A 17684-nucleotide genomic window follows, 5' to 3' on the forward strand; every position below is an offset into this window, starting at 1 on the left:
ACTAAAAATACAAAAATTAGCTGGGTGTGGTGGCGCATGCCTGTAATCTCAGCTACTCGGCAGGCTGAGGCACTAGAATCGCTTGAACCTGGGAGTGAGAGGTTGAAGGGAGCCAAGATGGGCACTCCAGCCTGGGCAACAAGAGCAAAACTCTGTCTCAAAAATAAATAAATAAAGACTTCTCCCAAATTTTATGCAGAAAAAATTCAAACTTAGATGATTTCCAAAGATCTTAATAATCAGGACAACCGTGAACTTCTCATGCAACAGTCAATGCCTGAGACAATGGAGTGAAAGCTACCAGATCCTTAAGAGAAAAGTGCCCCCAGGACTCTTAAAGCCAGCCCTGATGTTGGCCACGGGAAAAGACAATCAAGGAAAATCTCCGACCTTCGGTGAAATGCAGAGACTAAAGAACCCCTGTGCTGCGTGTGATGTGATTTTGAGAGAAAAAAAAAAAAGGTCAGGTGTGGTGGCTCACGCCTGTAATCCCAGCACTTTGGGAGGCACAGACAGGAGGATTCCTTGAGCTCAGGAGTTAAAGACCACTCTGGGCAACATGGCAAAACCCCGTCTCTACAAAACAAAAACAAAAAACAAAAAAACAGAAAAATAGCCAGATGTGGTGGCACGTGCCTGTGGTCCCAGCTACTCTGGAGGCCGAGGCGGGGAGATCGCTGGAGCCTGGGAGGTCGAGGCTTCAGCGAACCAAGATCACGCCACTGCACTCCAGACTGGACCACAGAGCAAGATTGTCTTAAAAACAAAACAAAACAAAAAACAAAACAAAACAAAAACTAACGGAACCCTGAAAAAGGAGTGCAATTCATCAATCCGCTGACGGTGATGGGCCCCCTGGCCCGGTGCCGCGCGCCCTTAGGTCCTGGTGGGGGAGTCGGTCAGTCAATGCACGGGTGAGCAAATGAGTGAAGCAACGCGAGCACAGCGCTGGCCCGGATCTAACTTGGCGGGGCGGCGGGGCCGCTGGGGAGGTGGCAGCCCAGCCCCGAGCTGGACATGGCAGGCCCCTCGGCCTGGCCGGTGCCTGAGAACCCTAGGATCACAGCGTTGGGCTGGGGTGGGACAGGGCCCGGCAGCATCCCCCTACACAGCTGGGTCAGGGACTTGTTGTGGCCGGGGCAGGCCAGGCAGCGGAGTTGGCGCGCGGGCGAGCGGAAAGCGCAAGACCCCCGGAGCCCGGCACAGCGCTCTTCACCACCGGGAAAGGCGGCTGGGCCTGACCGGGCTCCCGCATCCCCCAACCCCGGAGCGTGCAGCCGTCCCAAACCCTCAGCGGTCTCCGGCTTCCAGGTGGGCAGCACCGGAAGGGAGCGGCGCCGCGTCCTCACCGCCGCGAGGGGCTCCCCAGCCCCGTCCCCGCCGCTTCACGCCCTCCGCGTGGAAGGACGGGGGCCCGGGGACCCCTGCAAACGGCTGAGAGCCCAAAGCCCGGCTCCTCCGCCCCGCTCTCCCTCCCCGGCGCTCCGGCCGCGCGGCCGCTTCCGGCACCGAGGACGCCCCGGGCTCCAGCGTTCAGCCTGCGTTTCTGGACACCCGGGATGCGCAGGGGGTTGGACAGGACCGCCCCAAACCTGCGTCGTGGGGCTTCGCCCTCCTGAGATCACCCAGGCAGCCTGTGCGCGGCCCCACCACAGCGCCTGAGGCGGCACCGCCTGAGCGCGTTCAGAAAGTAGGCAGTACTTTTATTTTTATTCTTATTTTGAGACAGGGTCTCGCTTTGTCGCCCAGGCTGGAGTGCAGTGGAGCGATCTTGGCTCACCACAGCCTCGAACTTCCGGGCTCAAGCCATCCTTCCGAGTAGGTGGGACTACAGGCGCACGCCACCACGCCCAGCTAATTTTTAAACTTTTTGTAAAGATGGGGTCTCGCTACGCTGCTCAGGCTGATCTTGAGCTCCTGAGCTCAAGCGATCCTCCGGCCTTGGCCTCCCAAAGTGATGAGATTACAGGCGTGAGCCACTGTGCGCAGCTGGTAGTACTTTTTGTACCTTGGGGACAAAAATAAAAACCCAGTCACTTAAGTGGCACTCCTACAGCAGCAGTGACTTAATAACTGGAGATAGAAAAAGAAAAAAATAAAAAAAATACTGGTGTCTGAACAAAGAGACATACTTAGAAGAAAACTGTATTATACTGACTGACAGGCCTAATTCTCATCCCTTGTGGGGCGTGGGGGGCAGAGCACTTACTTCCCACCCCCGAAACCCCCCAAAATGATAAAAATAAGTGAGCAAAACGACCCAAAACAGCAGCCCTAGCTCCCATCATTCCCAAGCAGTTTGCTGACTGACTCACCTGGCATTTCGTGGATGCAAAGAAGAGCCCCTTCCACCAGGTGAAGAAGAAAAGGGCGTCTGGGCACTATGGCTCATGCCTGTCATCCCAGCACTTTGGGAGGCCGAGGTGGACGGATCACTTGAGGTCAGGAGTTCAAGACCAGCCCAGCCAACATGGTGAAACCCCATCTTTACTAAAAACACAAAAAAATTTGCCGGGCATGGTGGCACCTGAGGCAGAAGAATTGCTTGAACCTGGGAGGCGGAGGTTGCAGTGAGCCGAGATCGTACCACTGCACTCCAGCCTGGGCAACACAGTGAGACCCTGTCTAGAAAAAAAAAAAAAGGAGAAAAGGAAGGAGAAGAAAGGGGGGGTGTTTAGGGGGGTTTATCTGAGGGTGGCCAGGCAGCTCCTGGAATCTGCGCTGAGGAGCAGCCAGGCCTGGGGGCAGGGATGTCCAGGGGGAGCCAAAGCAGGCCCAGCTTGCCTTCCTTTCTGTCTGCGCCTCTGTTGCTCGGTGGCATCTTTTTTCGACTCACTGTGTCCCTGTTTCTGTCTTTCCATCTTGCCATCACTTGAATCCTCTGTTTGACTCTGTCTCCAACTGTCCCTGCCTCAGGACAGAAATCTCTTCTCTCTCTTTCCCCAGCTCACCGACTTTTCCCCTCTCCCCGCTGTGCAGAGCTGCTCCCTCACCTCTGCTGAAACACGTGGGTCTTTCCATGATCCAGACAAGTTTGGTGATTACACTAACTGACCCTGTCTCTGGATGTCCCCATCCAGATCCCCAGGGCAGACTGAGCAATGGGCTCAGTCTCTGGGGCACTTCCCCACAGGGGCAGCTGCCCCCTCTGCCCTGTGGTTGTGTGAGCATGTGGGGTTGGAATGGGGACACAGTCCACTCTTGGGAGTGGCAGTGAGTGTGAGAGTTCTCAGTTAAAGGGCAAAACCTGGGGACACACCTCAATAAAAGGCTTCTATTTAGGGCAGTGAAACTACTCTGTATGATACATCCATACTCTGTATGGATGCATGTCATTGTACATTTGTCCAAACCCACAGGATGTTCAACAGCAGAGTGAACCCTAATGTACACTGTGGACTCTGGGCAATGATGATGTGTAGGTTCGTGGATTGTAAAAAATGGACTGCTCTGAGGGGATGTTAATCATCGGGGAGGCTGGCAGGGAGTACACCGGAACTCTCTGTACCTTCCTTTTTGCTGTGAACATAAACCTGGTCTAAAAAAAATTAAGTCTTAAAAAAAAATTTTAGCTGGGTGCAGTGACTCATGCCTATAATCCTAGCACTTTGGGAGGCTGAAGGGGGTGGGTCGCTTGAGCCCAGGAGTTCAAGATCAGCCTGGGCAACAAAGTGAGACCCCCATTGAATTAAAAAATTAGCCAGGCATGGTGGCACACACTGTAGTCCCAGCTACTGGGGAGGCTTGAGTCCAGAAGGTCAAGGCTACAGTGGGCTACGATCACACCACTGGCACTCCAGCCTGGGCAACAGGCAAGACCTTGTCTTAAAAAAAAAAAAAAAAATCAAGGACCGAGAGCAGTGGCTCACACCTTTAATCCCAGCACTTTGGAAGGCCGCGGTGGATGGATCACCTGAATTCAGGAGTTTGAGACCTACCTGACCAACATAGTGAAACCCCGTCTCTACTAAAAATACAAAAATTAGCCAAGCATGGCGGCGTGTGTCTGTAATCCCAGCTACTTGGGTGGCTGAGGCAGGAGAATCACTTAAACCCAGGAGGCGGATGGTTGAAGTGAACTGAGATCGCACCATTGCACTCCAGCCTGAGCAACAAGAGCAAAACTTCATCTCAAAACAAAACAAAACAAAAAATTAAATTTTTCTTAAAGGGGAAAAAGAAAATAAAAGGCTTCTATGTTAAGGAAACCCCACAAAAAGAGGTGCTCCTGGAAATCCTGCAGAAAAGCCTGAATGTAACTCTCCTAATGTCTTGTGCTCCCTTCTGCAGATTTTACAAATATATAGAAATATATGTACATTCCTAAGGCTTAAAGATAAATTTCACATGTGACTGTGAAATGAGATCGTAAAAAGATGTTTCTGTTCTATACGATTCAGGGTGAAAGGCTTTCTAAATGCAGTATGTTGCATTAGTATCTTCATACAGCCTCTTCCTGACATCACGGTTCTATGCTTATATATCATGCATTAACATTGCTGAAAATCTATGTAAAAACTTGGCCCAGGAAGAACCTAATTAAAATATGCAGTTTCCTTGATTTAATATGGCCAAGATTTTGCCAAAAAAATTCTACATGTTTTCAGAGACAGCTCTGGGAACAGAGCTTTTTCTGTCGCTCTTTCTCAAGACACCCCCTTTGAATCTCAGTGAAGGACCAGGAAGGTACATCACCAGCCAAGAGAGACCATCTCTGAAAGACACAGCTGCTTAGATGTGGGGCCAGTGATGATTGGTAGATTTATTCTTCTAGATTCTTTTTTTTTTTTTTTTTTTTTTTTGAGACATGTTCTGGCTCTGTCTCCCAGGCTGGAGTGCAGTGGCAAAGATCTTGGCTCATTGCAACCTATGCCTCCTGGGCTCAAGTGATCCTCCCACCTCAGCCTCCCAAGTAGCTGGGACTACAGGTGCACATCACCACACCCGGCTAATTTTTTTTAAAACTTTTTTGTAGAGACGTGGTTTCGCCATATTGCCCAGGCTTTCTAAATGTTGAATAAACCTCAAAAGAGAAATGGCAGCATTTGCTTCTTTGTAGAAACTGAATGTGGCAAAATTCTCCCATCCTGAATCACAAATTAATTGTTCAAATGGCTATTTCTCATCCAAGGTGTTAGACAGTTCTCTCATTTCCAGGGAGTTTCATGAAACCATGGTTTGCCTGGCTTCTGTTTTTTGTTGTTGCTGTTGTTGTTGTTGTTTGTGGGTTTGCTTTCTAAGAGACGGGGTCCTGCTCTGTCATGCAGGCTGGAGTGCAGGGCACAATCATGGCTCACTGCAGCCTTGAACTCCTGGGCTCAAGCGATCCTCCTGCCTCAGCCTCTTGAGTAGATGGGAATATAGGCACATGCCACTGTGCCTGGCTAACTTTTTAACTTTTTTGTAGAGATGGGGTGTCACTGTGTTGCCCAGGCTGGTCTTGAACTCCTGGCCTCATGAGATCCTCTGGGCTTGGCCTCCCAAAGTGCTGGGGATTACAGGCATGAGCCACCAGACCTGGTCTGCGTCTAGTTTCAAATTGTGCTCTGAGAGTCCCAGGGATGGGCTGGAGCTGCCCTCCTACCCCACACAGAGCAGCTCTGATTTGATCTGTTTTACTTATTTCCCTAATGTAGTTGTTGTTTGATTAGTTATACATTAAACATCAGTTATATAGCAACAGCCCCCTAATCCAGCCCTGTAGTTGTCAAACTCTTGGGTTTTTAAAAATATTTACATCTGTAATTCTAAATAATAAAGCTTATATGTCTATTGATTTTTTCAATTTGAACCACCATCTACTGACTTCAAACTTCCTACTCTGAAAAATGGAGACTAAGCTCTCTGACCATACCCCCAACACCTATACACAAACACACCATTTCCCCCTGCTGATCTTCCCCAGAGAGTTACATCACAATGTTAAAAGAAATCAAAAGTGTTTGTTTATTTGTTGAGACAGAGTCTTGCTCTGTCGCCCAGGCTGGAGTGCAAAGGCGTGATCTCAGCTCACTGCAACCTCCACCTCCCAGGTACAAGTGATTCTCCTGCCTCACCCTCCCGAGCAGCTGGGATTACAGGCATCCGCCACCGCACCCAGCTAATTTTTTGTATTTTTAGTAGAGACGGGGTTTCACCATCTTGGCCAGGATGGTCTCGAAATCCTGACCTCGTGATCCACCCACCTCAGCCTCCCAAAGTGCTGGGATTACAGGCGTGAGCCACCGCGGCCGGCCCTCATAAGTGTTTATATCATGATGACTGTAGAAGGTACTATTCACCCTGCCCATGACAGGAAGAATGGCTAACTCCAAGTGTGAGATCGGGCACAGATTTCCAGAAGTTAACAGATAAAGTGAGACTTGAAGAACACGCCTAGGGTAGCAAGGAGACAGGGGAGCTTGGGTGGAAGGGCATTTGGGGAATTGGAGGTATGAGGGAAACTGAGAGGCGCTCAATGGGAGGGGCTGGAGGGGTGGGGAGCAGGGGGAGATGCCAAGGAGTTCAGTGCAGAGCAGTGTCAGATCAGATTTGCATTGAGGAACATGCCTGTGTGGGGCCTGATGAATATGGACACAGGGGTGACTGGAGGTACAGCTGGGCCTACCCCAGCTGAGCCTCGTGAGTGAGCTGCCAGCGAGTTCGGGGTAGTCCTCTGGCAAGAAGTGTCACTTGTCGGAAGTCAGAGGCCACCCAGGGACCTGGTTGGATGGGGATGCCAACCATGAGAGTAAAGAACAGCCCAGGCCGGGAACGGTGGCTCATGCCTGTAATCTGTGCACTTTGGGAGGCTGAAGCGGGTGGATCACCTGAGGTTGGGAGTTCGAGACCAGCCTGACCAACATGGAGAAACCCCGTCTCTACTAAAAATACAAAATTAGCCCGGCGTGGTGGCATATGCCTGTAATTCCAGCTACTCAGGAGGCTGAGACGGGAGAATCGCTTGAACCTGGGAGGCGGAGGTTGCGGTGAGCTGAGATAGCCCCATTGCACTCCAGCTCTGGGCAACAAGAGCAAAACTCTGTGTAAAAAAAAAAAAAAAAAAAAGAACAGCCCAGCTTAGAAGGGAGAAAGATGAGTTCTCATCTGGGCACATCGAGTTTCAGATGCCTGTGGGAGCTGTGGGGCTGAAGCTGGGGAGAAAAAGGCCGGGAACAAGGTGGAGAAATATATATTTTAAAAATTATATTAAAAAATATATTTTTTTATGGCTGTAAAATTTCCTTTAAAAAATTGGCTTTGTGTGGGAAAAAAATGTGCTGAGAGTTTGCTTTGGAAGGTGAAATGCCCACTTCTGGGGGGCTGGGGTGTCAGCCGATCTCAAGATTCAGAGGAGGGGATGCTTCAGACAATAGGGAGGACTTTGGAGCTGCAGCAGCAAAATGAAAGGTAAAGTGGGAGAGGAGCTGAGGTGGAGGCAAGAAGCAAGATGGCAGAGGCTGCACCAGTCCTGGTAAGACCCCTGCCTAGACAGCCCCCAAGACCTCTGGCAAAGTCTAATGACCCCACAGTGGGGTGTGATTAAATGTTGTGGGGGAACCAAAGACAAAGTTGAGTTTTCCTTCAGAATCTGGAATAGACAGAGAGGCAGCGCACAGCAAGTCAGATCCCAAGAGGAGACGAGGCCAGAGTCCCTGGGAATCACAGCAAAACCCCAGGGAGGCCTTGGAATTCCGAGATCCATGGCTCACCTGGATTTCCAGTGGCTTGGGAGCCCCTAATTGAACTGTCCAAGATGACGGAGTGAATGAAGTCCCACACTGGGGTGGAGGGAGAAGGGAAGAGGGCCTACCCCAGCTAAGGCCTGGGTGTGAGCTGCCTGGGGAGTGTGCGTCACAGACGTGGGGTAAAGGGAGATTTCAAGGAAGAAGAGGCCCCAAACGCCAGGTGGTGCTGGGAAGCCAAGTATGATGGGGAGTCCATTGGGTCTAGTGACAAGGAAGATGGCAGATGTCACACTGCAGATGGGGGAAGAGTGAACAGGTGCCGTGGATTGAATATGTGTGTCCCCTCCCCAAATTCATCTGTTGAAATCCTAACCCCAAGGTGATGGTATTAGGAGGTGAGCCTTTAGAAGGTGATTAGGTCATGAGCTAAGAGCCCCCAGCAGTGAGATTACTACCCCATGAAAGGATCCCAGAGAGTTCACTCTGTCTCTCTCTGCTCCCCACCACATAAGGATACAAAGAAAATTCGGCCATCTGCAACCCAGAAGACATCCCTTGCCAGAACTCAACCATGCTGGCACCACGATCTCATTCCAGCCTCCAGAATGTGAAAAAGTGCATTTCTGTTGTTTATAAGCCTATGGGAGTCTAAAGCAACCTGAATGGACTAAAATAGGTGATGAGAAAGTAAAGCACAGAGTGCATATGAAACTTTCTAGACACTTGAACATGACGCTGTCCTGGGAGCCCTTTGGTTATATTCTCCTCCAAAAGCCCAAAGACCGTGTAATACCATCACACAGCTATTTTGTTTTGCGTTATTTTTCTGGAAAAAAGGATAAAACAAATTATGATTGTGTATGATTCAAAGTCCCACCAAAATCTGTATGCCCCTTTCTCACAAAGACACATTTTACGTCTTTGTTACAGAATTAATATGGGTTCTTTTTCTGAAAGTTCCTGGGATAACTCTTGTCCCCAAATTGTGCCAATTACTGAACAGAGAGGGTTCTGCCTTAAATGAAGAAATGGAATTATGATTGGAACATGTCATTGCTAATTATCGCTGCTCCCAAAAGAAGATGTAAACAGGTTCAGGTTCCTTCCTTTTGTTTCATTTGTTTGTTTGCTTGTTTGTTGAGACAGGGTCTCAGACAGGCTGGAGTGCAGTGGCACGATCATGGCTTAACTCACTGCAGCCTCGAACTCCCAGGCTCAGGTGATCCTCCCACCTCAGCCTCCTGAGTAGCTGGGACTACACATGCGCGCCATCACACCTGGCTAATTTTTGTATTTTTTTGTAGAGATGGGATTTCACCATGTTCCCCAGGCTGGTCTTGAACTCCTGGGCTCAATCGATCTTCCCGCCTCGGCCTCCCAAAGCGCTAGGATTACAGGCGTGAGCCGCCTCATCAAGCCCAACCCCCTCCCTTTGAAATAGACTGGTTGTGGATCTCTGTGTCAGTTCCCCAAGAGGATGGAGAATCCAGTTCTCCCTGGATATATTTTTGTAAAGTACACCAAAAGAGAGGACTAAAGCCAGTGTGGAAATAACCAGGGCTGTATGATGTTGTAGAGAGAAAAAGGAAAGCAGAAGGAACCCGTAGGACTGGTGTATAGGTTTCTTGGTGTCTTGACATTTCCACCTCATTTCTTATTTTAAAGAAACTGAAAAAGTGGTGGACATAGAGAAGGGAGCGCCTCCTGGCTTATGCCGAAGGAGAGCGGAGAGACAGGTGGCAGGAGGGGGAGATGGAGTCCAGGGAGCACTTTCTTTCTTTCTTTCCTTCTTTCCTTCCTTCCTTCCCTTCCCTTCCCCTTCCTTCCTTCCTTCCTTCCTTCCCTCCCTCCCTCCTTCTTCAAACAGAGTCTCGCTCTGCCGCCAAAGCTGGAGTGCAGTGGTATGATCTCAGCTCACTGCAACCTCCACCTCCTGGGTTCAAGCGATTCTCCTGCCTCAGCCTCCCTAGTAACTGGGACTACAGGCGTGTGCCACGACACCTAATTTTTGTATTTTTAGTAGAGACGGAGTTTCACCATACTGGCCAGTTTGGTCTCGAACTCCTGACCTCAAGAGATCCACCCACCTCGGCCTCCCAAAATGCTGGGATTACAGGTGTGAGCCACCACACCTGGCCCCAGGGAACACCTTTCATGGAAAAGACTTGAGCATTTTTAAATGCTGACACACTGTGGGCAGAGAGTCTGGAGACAGTGGGAGAGACCTGGTTTTGCAGTTCTAGGCCAACAGGAGGGGTGGGATTGAGAGCCCAGGAGCAGGGACTGGCCTTCAAGAGAAAGGGGTGAGCATTCAAGCAGGGTGTCTGGTGAGGGCTGGGAGGGACAGACCAGGAAGTTGAAGGAACTCTCATCTGATGGATTCTCTTTGTTCTGTGCAACAGGAAGAGAGGGGTTAGTGATGGCAGAGGGATGGAAGGGATGCTGAGCTGACAGAAGGTTTAGAAAAGCTGGTATGAGGAAGGGAGAAAGAGCTGGCCAGGGAGGTAGAGCAGGCTGGTAGGAAGTGTCAGAGGGACTGTGGGTGTTCCCCCAGTATTCATCTTCTCTTCTTCCATGGGAATGGAATATCACTGGTCACCCAAGGACCAAAGGACAAGGGTTGGGTTTTTTATTTTGTTTATGTGCTTGTTTGTTTTTATCCCAGCCCAAACATGTTTATCATGAACTCCCTTTTCAGAGCAATGAGAAGCCTCAACATACTTCTTTTTTTTTTCTTCTGAGAGAGGGTCTCACTCTGTCTCCAAGGCTGGAGTACCAGCATGATCATGGCTTATACAGCTTTGACCTCTGGGATCAAGCAATTCTCCCACCTCAGCCTCCCAAAGTGCTGAGATTACAGGCATGAGTCACCGCACCTGGCCCCCAACACACTTCTTGACAGAGTCTATGGTATCTGCAATCTGAGGATACACACAAAATGCCAAAGTGTTATCTCTGCACCAAGGCTGCATTTTCCAGAACTCTGACCCCATTTGCAAAAAGAGTCCAGCAGCAGTGAAGGGCCCAGTCTAAGGTGTCACTATTCATCTCATGGCTTCCCTGGAAGGAGAGGGGGGCTCTGCACCACAGCATGGTGTGAATTTTGCCCAGCACTATGTTTTTAATATTCGTGTATACTGACTTTTCTTTTTATTAAAAATTGGGCTGGGCGCGGTGGCTCATGCCCGTAATCCCAGCACTTTGGGAGGCCGAGGAGGGCGGATCACCTGAAGTCGGGAGTTTGAGACCAGCCTGACCAACATGGTGAAACCCCGTCTCTACCAAAAATACAAAATTAGCCGGGCGTACTGGCGCATGCCTGTAGTCCCAGCTACTCGGGAGGCTGAGGCAGGAGAATCTCTTGAACCCAGGAGGCAGAGGTTGCAGTGAGCCAAGATTGCACCATTGCACTCCAGCCTGAGCAAACAAGAGCAAAACTCCGTCTCAAAAAAAAAAGTGATTAAATATAATATACAAAAAGGCATAAAGAATAATGCAAAACACCCATGTCCCTATCATCTAGTTTAAAGAAAACATTACTAAGAACATTCATCTCTGACCGCATCCCTTCCCCCTGCCCTTAAGTACCTGCTCCCTGCTCCCTTGAGTCTGGGATCTTTCCTTCCCACGCCTCCCACCATACCGGCCCAGAGAGGAGGGTGTTCTGTGGTGCGGCGCATTGCAGGTGGGTGACCAGGCTGCACTGCAACATTGCAGTAACAAATAGAGAAATCATGAGAGCAACAAAAGAGAGATGAGAACTGTACTTCAGAGATAGAAATACAAGCAATTGCAGAGACCGAGACCAAAAGCTTAGGTCATTAACATGTTAGCGTAGACACGGTGACAAGTCCAGTGGGTGGCTATCTTAGGACACAGAAACCTGTCTGTGAACAAACCACAGGATAATGACAAAGGGGCCTGGACTAGGACTGACCCCTCCAAGCTGTTCCTAGCCAAGGTTTCACCAATATTCAGGTGAGGAGGGATTGCCATTTAAAACAGAAGTAAAGTTGTGGTCACACCAGTGTGTTGTTATCAGAGGTTTGGTATCAGCTGGCTGGTGAGCTGCAGAAGTCTATTTCACTGTGTGGGTTAGTTTTACTATTTTTTTTTTTTGAGACAGAGTCTCGCTCTGTCTCCCAGGCTGGAGTGCAGTGGCGCGATCTCGGCTCACTGCAAGCTCCGCCTCCTGAGTTCATGCCATTCTCCTGCCTCAACCTCCCGAGTAGCTGGGACTACAGGTGCCTGCCACCACGCCTGGCTAATTTTTTTTTTTTTTTTAATGTTTTTAGTAGAGACGGAGTTTCACCGTGTTAGCCAGGATGGTCTCGATCTCCTGACCTCGTGATCCGCCCGCCTCAGCCTCCCAAAGTGCTGGGATTACAGGCGTGAGCCACTGCGCCCGGCCAGGTTGGTTAGTTTTTCTTAACAAGTCAATGCTCAGATGCATCTACCCACCAGGTTCACATTTGAATGAAGAAAATAAAATGAAAGCCCTACTGGATTGTTGGACATCTTGAAGTACTTCCTTAGGGACAGATGGATGAGAGGCTGTTGGTTGACATTTAACTGTAGTCTCAAATTTATCAAACATCTCTGCAATATGTCCAAGTTAGCCTGGAAGTGAACTGGACTTCATGGCCAACTGGACTTCATGGCCAGAGGAGCTGCCTGCCTTCCAAGCTGTGCTGCTAGCACTCTCCTCTCACCCTGTGCTGGGCACAGTTTACTGGCTTAGATTGTGGGCCTGGAGTTTTCTTTGTGACAAAGTTGTTGTTGTTTTCTTTTTTGAGACAGTCTCACTCTGTTGCCCAGGCTGGAGTATAGTGGCATAATCTCAGCTCACTGTAACCTCTGCCTCCTGGATTCAAGCAATTCTCCTGCCTCAGCCTCCCAAGTAACTGGGACTACAGGCACATGCCACCATGCTTAGCTAATTATTTTTTGTATTTTTAGTAGAGACAGGGTTTCACCATGTTGGCCAGGCTGGTCTTGAACTCCTGACCTCAAGTGATCCGTCCACCTTGGCCTCCCAAAGTGCTGGGATTACAGGTGTGAGCCACCGTGACCAGCCTGTGACAAGGTTTTTAACTATAAATTCAATTTCTTTAATTAATATTAGGCTATTCAAATGACCTATTTCTTCATGAGTAAGCTTTTAAGTTTTTCAAGGAATTTATCCGTTTCATCTAAGTTACTGAATCTGTTGGCATAAAGTTGTTTATAATGTTCCCTTGTTATCCTTTCAATATCTATAGAATCTGTAGTGATGTCTCCTCTCTCATTTCTGATATCAGCAATTTGTATTTTGTCTTTTTTTCATAATCAGTTAGGCTAGAAGTTTATCAATTTTATTGATATTTTCAAAGAACCAGCTTTCAGTTTCATTGACTTTTTCTATTGTTCTTGTGTTTTCCATTTCATTAATTTCCCCCCTTTGATCTTTATTATTTCCTTTTATTTGCTTACTTTGGATTGAATTTGCTCTCTTTTTCTAGTTTCTTTAAAAAAAAAATTTTTTTTTTTTTTTTTTAGACTTGAGTTTTTGCTCTTGTTGCCCAGGCTAGAGTGCAGTGGCGTGATCTCAGCTCATCATAACCTCTGCCTCCCAGGTTCAAGCGATTCTCCTGCCTCAGCCTCTAGAGTAGCTGGAATTACAGGCATGCGCCACCACGCCTGGCTAATTTTGTATTTTTAGTAGAGACGGGGTTTCTCCATGTTTGCCAGGCTGGTCTCAAACTCCTGACCAGGTGATCTGCCTGCCTCAGCCTCCCAAAGTGCTGGGATTACAGGCGTGAGCCACCGCGCCCGGTCCTACATTTATTTTTTTACACCTTTTAGGTCAGAGCAGAAGAACTTGAACATTTTCTAGTTTATTGAGGTAGAAGCTGAGGTCATTGATTTTAGTTCTTTCTCCTTTTCTAATATAACCATTTAGTGCTATGAGACCACCAGGCCTTGGTGACGTTCCTGACCACCGGATAAAGCCTCAGCTGAGGCCAACCTGAATCCAAACCACTAGTTTTCAATGCTCACTACACATTAGAAATACCTGGCAAGCTTCTAAAACTAGCCATGCTTTGGCCCCACCCCAGGCCAATTAAATGAAAATCCCTGGGAATGAACCTCATTACCAGGTGTCGTCAAAGCTCACCAGGTAATTCTGTTGAGCAGCCAGGACTGGGAATCACCACTCTAGGCCACTGTTTTTCGAACTGTCTGTAATAACAGCAGTTTTCTGTTTCATTTTCACTTTTATTGTTATTTTATTGACTGATACTTTTGTAACACACAATAAAGATGAATCATATGGCTTCATCCACTGGAGGTATCCTTTATAAAAAGTGGTTCTTCTATGCCTCTTAAACCCAGGTGTTCTCATTATCCTGCAGCATCATCAACAAGGTAGGAAAGAAGGGTCATGCACGTGGATCTTGCAGCCACACAGATATCTTATCGTGGACCAATAACAAATAGTTTGTGGACCACTCTAGTCCAAGGACCGCACTGCAGCACTGTCAAGCTTTCTTGACTGTGAGTCAATAACTTCTTCTTATTGTTTAAAGTAATTTTCAGTTATAAGAGGCAGATTCCAATTGAAGCACTCTATCATAGACATATCCATCTAGGCTGCAGTCATCGGATGACATGTTGCTCTCTCTTTCTCACAGGAGAGATGCAGCCATCCCAGAGTATGTGCTTAGTCATGGTTTATTTGATGGTGACTGCGTCATCACTGTGCACTCTCATTCTGGCTCCCTTTCCAGAGCAGCATTAACACAGGTGATACAAACTTCCCTTTCCGCCACTGTTGACACCAAAGGAAATGAGAACATCTGGGTTTAAGAGGCAATGGAAGCACCATTTTTTTTTTTTCATAAAGGAAACCTCTAGAAGCCACATGATTTAGAGGTATCTTTTCTTTCTTTTTTTTTTTTTTTGAGACGGAGTTTTGGTCTTGTTGCCCAGGCTGGAGTGCAGTGCTCACTGCAACCTCCATCTCCCAGGTTCAAGCGATTCTCCTGCCTCAGCCTCCTGAGTAGCTGGAATTACAGGCATCCACCACCACACCTGGCTAATTTTTTGTATTTTTAGTAGAGATGGGGTTTCACCATGTTGGCCAGGCTGGTCTCAAACTCCGGACCTCAGGTGATCCACCCGACTCGGCCTCCCAAAGTGCTAGGATTACAGGCGTAAGCCACCATGCCCGGCCAAGGAACATTTTCATCTTTTGATCACAAGCTCCTCTTTCAACTTACAAATACGAATTTTAACATATTTGCATTGTTCTTTTTGTTGCTCAAATCATCCTGTATTTGGTCAGAGAGAGCCTTTTCACATGAACCCCTGTGTCCTTTTAATCAGACTCCGTAGTGCTGATACCTTCCTTGTTCAGCTGCCCCAACCTTGGACTAGCCATTTGGCAGGAGCCCTGGTTTCTTTTAGTAGAGAATGACATACAGAGACCATGAACTAGGCAAGCTGTATCCTTTTTTGTTTGTTTTTTTTTTTTGAGACAGGATCTCAATGTCACTGTCTCCTTGGCTGGAGTGCATGGCAGTCACAGCTTACTACGGCCTTGAACTCCTGGGCTCAAGGGATCCACTAGCTTCAGTCACCTGAGCAGCTGGGACCACAGGCACATACCACCATACCTGACACTCTCTCTCTCTCTCTCTCTATATATATATATTTGTTGTTGTTTGTTTGTTTTTGTAAAGACAGTATCTTTTTTTTGAGACAGAGTCTCACTCTGTTGCCCAGACTGGAGTGCAGTGGCACGATCTCGGCTCATTGCAACCTCCGCCTCCCAGGTTCAAGTGATTCTCCTGCCTCAGCCTCCTGAGTAGCTGGGACTACAGGCACGCGCCACCATGCCCAGCTAATTTTTGTATTTTTAGTAGAGACAGGGTTTCACCATATTGGCCAGGCTGGTCTTGAACTCCTGACCTTGTGATCCGCCTGCTTCGGCCTCCCAAAGTGCTGGGATTACAGGCGTGAGCCACTGCACCCGGCCAAGACAGGGTCTTTTTTTATTTTTCATTTTCTCAGCCTGAATATGTTTGTAGACAAGGTCTTGCTATGTTGCCCAGGTTCTACTCTTTTTAAACACAAAAATTACATAATTTTTCAGACAATCTGTTTTGCCATATTGAGAGGCCTTTGCATTAAGTCTGCTAATGCCCTGCCAACCACCACATCACTTGGGATTTGGAGTCCCTTTGGGTTAGAGCAGGGTTTCTCAACTTCGGCACTATTGACATGTGGGCTGGATCATTTTGTTCTTTGGAGGCTGTTCTGACACTGCAGGTAGATGCCAGTAGCACCTCCCTAGTTGTGGCAACCAAAATGCCTCCAGACATTGCCCAATACCCCTGGGGGTGCCAAAATCATTCCCCGTTAAGAACCACTGGATGTCCTCTGGGATTCTATGAAAAACTTCCTGGAACAAACCAGAGAAAATCTGACTCCTGATGTCACATCCATGCCAGCTTCCTGCCTCTGTTTCCCCATTTGTCCAGTTGGGGTCATGACTACAAGATAAAACAGCATATGGTGGGAAGCAATGGGACCTGCAAGGAGTCATCGTGGTACTCATGAGGAGCAGACATAAGGTCACAAGCAGCACTGCCCTGGAGCTGCATGGCACTGTGCTGGCTTTGCCAAGATGGTAGGGCATCCCACTGAACTGACTCAAGTCCCCAAGATTGCTCCAACTCTTGTATTCCCCCCAGGCCTCTTTTTAATGTTGGCGTTGTTTAAGATCTTTCATTTTACTGTCAAAAAGAGAAAGTCTCATTTAATTCATACCAGATGCTGAGTGAGTCGTCATGAATCAATACAACATTATCCAAAAACCACCAACATGAATCATAAGGATAAACAGGACTTTTTTTTCTCCCTGCAAAACAGTGACTAAAATAGTGCCTTGCCCTTTTAGAAAAAAAAAAAAAATTCTGAGGTTAGGAAGAGGCCTAGGGCCCTGCTGGTGTAATCCACGTGTCCATGAGCATGGAAAGGTTCAACTGCAGGTCCTAGGGAGGCAGTGTATGAGGCCTGCAGCTGAGCCAGGCAGACACGGGCTAGAGAAGGTGTCCCAGAGTCAGGATTCAGGACTGGGGGTCCAGCAGCCCCCTGAAACTTATGCAATCCTCTGTTTCCATCCCAGTCTCAAAGCTGTCTGAGACTCAGAGAAGTTTTGTCACCCTCATCATGGATGAAGAGGCTCTTGGGAACTGTGGAGGGTCTTCTGGGAGGTGAGCATCCCAGAATTCTTCTGCTGCTGATAAAGCCAAGGCAGCCCATCAGCCTCATGAGCACTTGTTTTCTCAGTCCTGCCTCTACTGTGATCCTGAGAATGGCACTCTTGAGTATGCAGGGGAGTCAGAAATGGTGTTTGTCCTCTCTGGGGCAGCAGGGAGGCTGGAGAAGGAAGGCTCTGGGCCCACCTAGGCACTCAGACTCTGACCCTTGAATGGAGGAAGCAAAAGCCAAGAAGAGGTTGGGGCTGACACATCTTTACAGTGTGGCCAGATGAGACTCTCAGTTGGTTCCAGCTTCTAGGTCCCCACGGCCTCCCTGTTTTCTGTCTTTTCCAGACCAGGCTCTTCAATTTCCCCTTCCATGTTGTGAGGGACTCCATAGCCTTCTTGTGAATTTCCCTTGGGGTCGGGGTCAGTGTCTGTTTCTTGCCACCGCAGCACCAGGCTCGTTGTTTCTGTAAGAGGCTCTGAGAGCTGTGTCTCCCACATCCCTCACCTCCCAGACTTGTGCAGTAGTCAGGAACATGCGGAGCTGGAACCACACTCGATGGCACCCATGAGGTCAAGTCAGAAGGGCTCCCTTCCGTTAAGGCAGAATCAGAGCCAAGGAGGCTGAGCGTTCCCTGCAATCACTGTGCCATCACTGATGAAGGAACTGACTCATCTGATGTGGGCCAGTGAGGAATGAGGAGGTTGGATGAGTGACCACTAAGACCTACAGCAATAGAGAAAATCGAACTGGCTGGGCACG

At 48.5% G+C, this 17684-nt stretch overlaps 1 long non-coding RNA gene across 5 annotated transcripts in view; it reads right to left on the reverse strand.

Moving 5' to 3' along the window:
* The window catches only part of LOC112129056 (uncharacterized), a 68946-nt gene that overhangs the window by 15498 nt on the left and 35764 nt on the right, over window positions 1-17684 (reverse strand). The window contains exon 5 of one of the 5 annotated variants that reach the window (XR_010137240.1): window positions 11121-17648. The exons of the other annotated variants lie outside the window; for them this stretch is intronic. This is a non-coding gene — a long non-coding RNA (uncharacterized LOC112129056). Of the gene's footprint in view, window positions 1-11120; window positions 17649-17684 lie in introns of those variants that run through there. 5 annotated transcript variants of the gene reach the window in all.

Source organism: Pongo abelii, chromosome 16, assembly GCF_028885655.2.
Source record: "Pongo abelii isolate AG06213 chromosome 16, NHGRI_mPonAbe1-v2.0_pri, whole genome shotgun sequence".
Taxonomy (NCBI): Eukaryota; Metazoa; Chordata; class Mammalia; order Primates; family Hominidae; genus Pongo; species Pongo abelii.